Source organism: Echinops telfairi, unplaced genomic scaffold (assembly GCF_000313985.2).
Source record: "Echinops telfairi isolate 266 unplaced genomic scaffold, ASM31398v2 ScPeMD7_7475;HRSCAF=8513, whole genome shotgun sequence".
Taxonomy (NCBI): Eukaryota; Metazoa; Chordata; class Mammalia; order Afrosoricida; family Tenrecidae; genus Echinops; species Echinops telfairi.
Genome location: NW_022111379.1, coordinates 16,065,962 through 16,074,623, shown reverse-complemented (window position 1 = coordinate 16,074,623; position 8,662 = coordinate 16,065,962).

The following is an 8,662-nucleotide window of genomic DNA, read 5'->3' as shown; positions in this document are numbered from 1 at the left end:
ATCACAATGACCTACCTATAACCCCCTCCCAGGGGGATGGACAACAGACAAGAGGGTAAAGGGAGACATCAGATAGTGCAAGACATAAAAAATTGCAAGACATGATAATTTATAAATTATCAAAGGTTCATGAGGGAGGGAAGGAGGGAGGGAGGGAGGGAGGGAGGGAAAAAATGAGGAGTTGATACCAAGGGCTCAAATAGAAAATGCTTTGAAAATGATGATGGCAACATATGTACAAATATGCTTGAGACGATGGATGTATGTATGGATTGTGATAAGAGTTGTACGAGCCCCCAATAAAATTATTTTTTTAAAAGAAAGGAGCTTTATATACAAAAGCAGTTGAATATTGAGAAAACATCCTAGCCCAGTCTAGATCAAGTCCATAAGTCTGATATTAGCCCACATGTCTGATACCAATCTATAAAGTCCTCTTCAGACTCATGCAACACATGCAATGATGCTAAATGCAGGAAGATCACAGGCCAGTGGGTTGGAAGTTTTGTGGATCCAGTGGCATTGTAAGCATCTCAGCGCTGGCAGGGGTCTCCATGTGGTTCCTTCAGCTCCAAAAGTCTGACTGCCTCAGGGTAGCTTCATGTGGCTTCTCCTCTGAAATGTCTCACGGGTAGAGAGTCTTATCAGTACAAAGTCTCCAAAATGAGAGAGAGAAAAGAGTGTCTCCCACCTCCAAGAAGGAAATCCAGGAATTCCCAGAATCCTCAGGAGAAGGCCATGCCCACACAGAGCCCTTAATGGTTCTGGCACGATTGACAGACTAGACTCCACCCCTTCACTCTGAATCCTCACAAGTCCCCAGTTGACACCAGAGTATGTAACTGCCACAAGAGCATTAATTGATATGTGTAAGGAGTTTAGAACAGTGCTTAATATATAGGAAGTATTCAATAAATGTTAGCTCTTGTGTATTTTGGGGGGTATATTTTTATTTCTCTTCTTGTTGAATAATACGCTCTCTAGGTTCACATTGTACCTTATACAGGAGAGATGTGTGTAAATATTGGAGGAAGGGAAAAAGGTGGCAGAAAGGAACAGAAGATAGAAAGGAAGGAAGGAAGGGTTTTCCAGCAGATTTATCCTCGCTAAGTTTTCTGTTTCCTTTGAAATTGCTTTTAGGTATACACCCTGAGAAAATTCCAGCAGTGCAGAAAAGACAGGTTCAATGGCAATTTATGAAATACACTTGAAGTTGTGAATGGAGAGACTAGTGTGCTGCTCTCTTTGTTGGCGAGCCCTGGTGGAAAATCAATACACAACACTTAAATTCATTCTCACATCAAAACCTGCAGTTCCTCTTGATTACATCAATCGCCATTTTATTAGATTCTCATTTCAGCATCCTGAGGGCCTGGTTTATTTTATCCTCTGCACTGGCTGGGTATCAAGTTCCCTGCTCAGTCCATCCACTGTTCCTTCCCTCTGATCCTCACTTATAAAGTTCACAGCATTGTCTCACACCAGTAGTAGGCTTTGTTTGCTGATTTCCTTCCAAGTCGTCCATTCTAACTTCTTGTATCATGGATCGCTCTGTATCTGGTGGGTGTGTTAGGAGATGGAAAAATGAGGTTGTGAGGGAAGAGTAATTTCCCTCAGGGAGGAGGCTCTCTTTCTTGACCAGGCCTACACTTACTGAGATTTCTGGCACCCAAAACTGCAGCGGGAAACAATACTGGACTGACCAGACTTCAAATGCCTACCACCCTCGGTGCTATTCGGAAAGATACCTGTGTAATGGGGAGCCTTTAAATAGCCAAGTTTTAAACTTAATGGCCCGTCTTTCCCACTTCTCCAGGCCTGGAAGAGCTGATTGGACTAAGGAGAGGCATCTGGCTATCTAGCAGCCAATCCAAAAGATGAGATAGTCCTACCTGATGCTCTTTCTCTGTGTGTGTGTGTGTGTGTGTGTGTGTGTGTGTGTGTGTGTGTGTGTGTTGAATTTGTGGTGCTACCAGCACAAGGATGACTGGGGGAGGCATTTACCAAGCAATTGGAAAGGTATGTCTGTGACAGACCCGGGATCAGGGTGAGGGAGTCACCCATAAAAGCGGAAACCCGGGAAGAAAGTGGAAATGACAGAGGAGGAACAATCAGGGTGAGTGAGAAGAGGGAAACAGAGGTGGAGGAGCCACAGGACGGTCTGGGAGGAAGAGAATAAGCGAGTGAACTTCGACAAAGGGCGAGCAGAGAAGTCCAGGGGAAGCAGAGCATCTTAATGGGAAGAGCAGGGACAGAAATGCCAGTGGCTCCCTAGGGCTTGGCTATTGACTTTGGCCGGAAGAGAAGGAATGGCCAGGGATAAGTGCTGGGGAAAGCTTGGGCCGGGTGGGCTAAGGCAGAGCAGCTCGGAGAGGGGAGAAGAGAAAATGTCAGAGGGCCAAGGGTACTGGAAATTAGACAACTGAAACACCCTCGTTCTTCACTGTGGAGTTTGAATGGGCCGTAGGACCAATGGCTGTGATGCTGGAGGAAAGAATGTGGTCCAGAGGCAAAGCTTCTGAGCAACAAGGGAAACGATACTGAGAAGTGGCCTGAAGGTGACCAGTTTCATTCTAAGACGCGAGATGTTCTCTAGACCATTCTCAAAAACTTGAAGGAAAAAGAACAAGTGCCTTCCTGTGATGGTTAAATTTTATGTCAACTGTGATGTATCCAGGGGGAGTCCAGCCTGTCAGTTAGGTCGCAGTCTAATGGCATCTCCCTGGTGCTGGGGTGGCCTTTTGTATAAGACAGACCCTGAGCAGAACTGAGCTCGCTCTTGCTCCTTCACCCTCTGCTGGATCTGGATCCTGGGTCTGATTTGTTCATCTCCTGGTGTGTTGCCTGCTGATCCCAGGAGCTGTAAGCAGACTGCAGACCTTGGGTTCATTCAACTGACCTTGGAGTCCGACAGCTCTTCTTCCACCAGCCTGGGGTCCTCCTGCTGCATCTTCCTGCTTCATGTTCCTCAGTTCCTGCAGCTACCCACCTGAGTCAGGAAATGGCTCCAGCTTACATCTGACCTACAAACTTGAACTGGACTGAACTCACCTACTTCTACAACCGTATAAGCCATTTCTTGACATAAAGATCTTTCTACATACCGTATATACTCGAGTATAAGCAGACCTGAATATCAGGCGAGGCACCTAATTTTACCACAAAAACTGCATTAAGATGTCCTGAAAAACTTGGCTTATACACGAGTATATGCAGTATGTAAAAAGAGCTCTGGTAGCATAATGATTATGCATTTGGGCTAGGAACCACAAGGTCTGTAGTTCAAAACCACTAGCCATTCCATGGGAGAAAGGCAGGGCTTTCCAATCCTGTAAAGAGTCTCAGTCTCAGAACCCCATAGGAGCCATTCTACCCTGTCCTATAGGGTCATCATGAGTCAGACAAGTGTCACTGGTTTTTGCTTACCAATCTAACACACTTCTTTTTTTTAAAAAGAGATTCACATAAAGCAGAAATCTCTTAAATAAAAAGTGAAAGTCTCTGTAAATCCGCCCTCCCTTAAGGTGAAAACTACATCTCCTTCCAGAATGGTTTATGTACATGAAAACAATTTGTTCTTTCTCAAGAAAAAAAAAGAATCAAAGCATCCATACTGATGGGCAACTATTTTTTTTTCTCTTATTGTAGTAGTTTGTGGGCCTTTTTCCAGATGTGCACATAGATCTCCTTCATCTTCTTTTAATAATCACACGGTATTCCTTTGTGTGGGTTACCATCGTTTATTTAACTGATCCTCTGTTGATGAATTGTTAGGAAAGCAGCCTTTCCAACTCTATACTCCTATAAAGAATGTAATGTGGTTTGAGTATACCTAGTTCTTCCGCAATTGTGTGAGCATTCCCACAGGGGGGAAAAAATCTTATGCATGGAATTCTGACTCAAAGTGTACAAACGTTCTAATTTTTGTCCACAGTGACAAAGTACCGATGAAAGTGTTGTACCCTTCCACCCCCAGACCAGAAAGTGTCTTTTCCCCCATCATTGCCAAACTGGGTATTATCGATATTAGCCTTCTTTCCTAATCTTACAGGAAAATGAAAAAGCTGTCATTGTTTTCATTTGCTTTATTTATTGCTGGAGAGGCTAAATTTTTTTCATAAGCTTTCACCTTTTTTATTTACCTTCAATTTTTTGGTGAATTTCTGTAAGTATACTTCTATTTTTCTGTTGAGTTGATGGAAATTTTTTTTTTCTCATAGAAAGTGTGGTAGGTTTCGCCACTCACACCACTGGTCCTGTAGGGCTCATCCACCCTGGAGAGGGAACCGATTACAAGGAACTATATGTGACCTCTTCCTGGGGGACAGACAACCGAAAAGTGGGTGAAGGGAGATGTCAGACAGGGCAAGATATGACAAAATACCAATTTATAAACTATCAAGGGCTCATGAAGGAGGGGGGAGCGGGGAGGGAGGGAAAAAATGAGGACCTAATGTCGGGGATTTAAGTGGAGAGAAAATGTTTTGAGAATGATGTACAAATGCGCTTTACACAATTAATGTGTGTATGGATTACGATAACAGTTGTATGAGCCCCTAATAAAGTGTTTAAAAAAAAAAAGAAAGAACATGCAGAATAGGATTGAGAGAACGCAGACACGGATATACAGCATTTGAATAGCTGTTGATTGTAAAAAGTGTGTTCTATCAGGTATACTTTAATTAAAAAAAACTTGGAATTAAAAAAAAAAAGAAAGAAAGTGTGGTAGGTAAATGGTTTTATGTCAACTTGAATTTGTATGAATGTGTACAGGTGGAGTCCCACCTGTCCATCAGGTCACACAGCCCGATGATGCCTCTTTGGGGGTGCGACCTTCATATAAGGGAGAAACTTCTTCACCTTCCAACTTGCCAGGACTCTGTCTCCAGGGCCAGCCCCATGTGGGCCACCTGACCTTGAGATCTGTCTGCAGCCTGCCAAGTGTCTACTGACCTTGGATCCATGTGACTCTGCACCTACCAGCTGGTGGTCTCTTCCCTTTTGCATCCTCAGCCTGCAGCTGCATGCGTCTGAAGACAGAATTATGGACTTGCATCAGACTTAAGAGCTTCCGTTAGATGCCTTCGTGCTATATGATGAGTTCTTGCCATACTGATCCTTCTCATGCATAGATGAGTGTCACCAGCTTTGTTTCTCTAGACAACCCAGACTAACGCAGCAAGACGTTCCAACAGAGGTCATCGGAGGTCCATTCTAGGAAGCATCTCTAGACTCTTGGAGCACAGCCAGAGAGCCACAGCATCTCCAACAGTTAAGTCATTCACACTGCTCATTTTGGCAAAGGGGAGAGCTAATGAAGTAGAGACAAATACAGTTGTTGTTGTTGTTAGCTACTGTGAAAGCGGGCTCTGACTCCTGGAGGATATATGGATAAAGGACGAAATATTCCAAGAAAAAAGGCTAGAAACCGTGTGCTGAGGAATTTTTTTAATCCATCACAATGTGCTCACTCATTCTTTAAAGGAAGCCAGGGCTGTCCCACGAGAATTTTGTTAGGAATAATTACTCCATTCACCCTACAACCTGATTTGTCCCTTAACACTTTTTTTTTCTTCTTTGCTTCCAAAGTCAAAGAACATTTCAGGTGAGTACGTTTTGAGTCTTTCAAGGATGCCAAAAACTGCTGTTTTGATGTGGTGTAAATGGAAGCATGCAGAATTCTTCAGGGAAGGATTAGAAATGGAAACGCTACCTTCAGAAGTGCGCAGGCCTCGTTGAAGGATATGTTGAGAAGCAATAGCTTCACCCTTTGATATTTTTGTTTAATAAAGGTTTCTCTTAATTTTAGAAATACTTGTTTGCTTCTCCTCAAAATATCCCCAAACTACTTTTCTGTTTTATTACAGGCTGATACCTGGACTTGGGCAGGAAACATATGTGTGTGGAGGGGCAAGGCAGGGGTAAGGAGGACCAATCATGGTGTCATCCTGCTGAGGGGCAGAGTGGGGCAGCCAGAGAGATGGTCCTTCCGATGGTCCTGGAGTAAGAGCTATTTGTGAGCAGGCACCACCGCGGTAGAATCTCCGTGGTGTCCAGAACATCACCTTTGACAGGCACTCAGCCAGTCCTTGTGGAATTCAATTATAACATGTAGAGAGCAAGTTCCCCCACAGGACTCAAGCAAGGACAAATCTTCAAACTTGAGTTGCTGAAGCCAAGCACAGACAGGTCCGTTTTTTTGCTTTGTGCTTAGGCCGTGTTTCTCCCCAGGGGACTTTTTTTTTCCTTCTAAAGAAGTTGAATGCCTTCCCCACCCAGTCCAGCCTTGCTTCCTTCCCTCCGACTGGTTGCCAGAGACCAAAAGTCATTCCCTGCAGCAGCTCAGTTTTGCTCTGGGTCATCGTTCCGTCTTTCTGAAGCACCAGCTGGTTGGGGGGCTCTCTGGCAACTGATTAGTCCATACACCCGCCCCGCCTGGCTGGTCCTGCCTCCTTCTCCAACACAAATGGCTGAACACATGCCTTTCCCAATGAAGAAAATATGTAGGATTTGGTTCCCAAGTTATGTTTCATGTTTACACCAGTCCTCTCATCATTGTTAGTTGGATTAAATTTAGTGATTACAAGGATTTTTGTTTTTATCAATAATACCCTTGATCTTAAAAAACAAGAGCAATTTAAACAGACCCAGATGCTCTAAACTCCACCACATGTTTGTTGTATTTTTTTTAATCGCATTGTATTCGAGGTTGTCATTTAAATCAATTAAATATGAACACTGGTCCTATGACCACGCTCGCCTAGTTTCTCCACCAACCCTGCACTGTGTTCAGTTATTCACGGGCAGACTCTTCGAAGAGAAACATATCATGGCACTTGTGATGCCATCCTCCACATGCCCCTGTAATAGGTATCACCCCCTACCAAAACCCACGCAGGAGTCAGCATGGAGTCCAGGGAGCACTGATTCTGAATTGTCAAAGCCACCGGAGCCCAAGTCATCGCTCTGTTCATCGTCTTCCAGGGAAGGACTGTTTTTCTCCTCTGAGGTGGATTGCTTGGGTTCATTATTCTCACTCTGATTATCAGCAACCCCTTCTGTCAGTGTAATTCAACCAAACTTACTGAGTGTCCATTGGCTTTGTGTAAACATTTTCCCTCCACCCATCATGGTGACTTCAGCTACCTGGGCTCTGCCATTGTGAATTCTTGGGGAGGAGGGACCAGTCGGGAGGAAGGCCTGAAGCAATACGGTATTTACTGACCGTGTCTATAAACAGAGGAAGGCTGGCGCCCAAGGACATGAATTGACGTTAGCATCAGCCCATGACCTTGGGCATGTCATCTGGCCTCTCTGTGAACTTTCGAAAGCATGTTTCTCAAACCTCCATGAGAAAGGATCCCTTCGACATGTTGGCGGGTAACACCGCATGGATGCTGCCTCATCTTTCAACCTGGCCAGCACCAGAGCTGCTTCTAGCGACCCTAAGGCCTTCTGATCAGAGTCCAGGAGGGCTAAATGTATACAGAGCACTCCTGGACCGGGAGGTGAGCCCGATCCTGGGGTTAGAAAGCTAGGAAGAGTGGGAATCAAGGTGAGAAAGCCCTTGGAATGACTCAGGCCGACAGACAAGAGTTTCTTGACTGCGAATCTCTTTTTCTTTTGAGAATCCCTTTCTGGAACTAAGCCTATTGGCAGTGTTATGTTATTCCAGAGACAGAGTTCTCTTACACGTTCTCCCAGTCTGATGCTCCAGATCCCTCAGTACCGGATATTCTGGCCGGATCGTGCTCGGAATCATTTCCAGCAATGAGGATGGCTTACACTCCCTCCTGGCCCACTGGATGGTCAACTGCACAACTGGCCGGCTAGAATAAGGATTTCTTCTCTTCACATGGAGGGGAAGCCTCAAATCTCACCCTCATCTTCCCTGCCTGGTTCCAAACAACCAACAGTGCTAGCCAGCCCACGAGACTGCTCTTATTATGGGAAGAACTGGGAAATGGAGAATGGACACAGAGGACCTCGTTCTATAACTTAATCGGCTGCCAAGGGTCAAGTGCCTTCCATTGATGGCCAAAGGGCCACTTCAAAGTTCCATAGAGTCCCTTTGTCATCTGTGTTTGGTAACTGCTGCGCCAAGCATGATAAAGGGGAAACGCAGGCAGCCAGCAGGCCTGCCGCTAACTCTGTACGCTCTGATTTGGAATATGGCAACTGAGAAGTTCTGTCAGAGCACAATGTATGCTGGGCATAGACTATCTCTTAAAACCACCCTAATATATCGATCTAATTGGTCTTCTTTTCTTCCTTCTGATAGGTGACCTGAACTCATTGAAAGTAGGTAAGATTCAAACGCAGTCTTAGTCTTTCACCACTAAGCCTCCCTGAAACAAGGTGTCCTTTGAGGTGCGTGTGGTAACTGGTACCAGATGCCCACGGTGGCTGGCTAGAAACACGTGTGGGTGTATACAAGGGGGCTTCAAAATGCTCACAGAAAAATGCCATTGTCTTTCCATTTGATTTTTCCACGCACTTGTTGAAGGGAAGGAGCGAGGTTGGTATTTGTAATAGTCTGGGTACTTTGGAGAAACAAATCCACAGCAACTCATGTATAAGAGAGAGTTTTATGTAAAGAAAAGGTGCATCACGAAAACATCCCAACCCAATGCTCCCCAAGCCCACAAGTCCAACATTAACC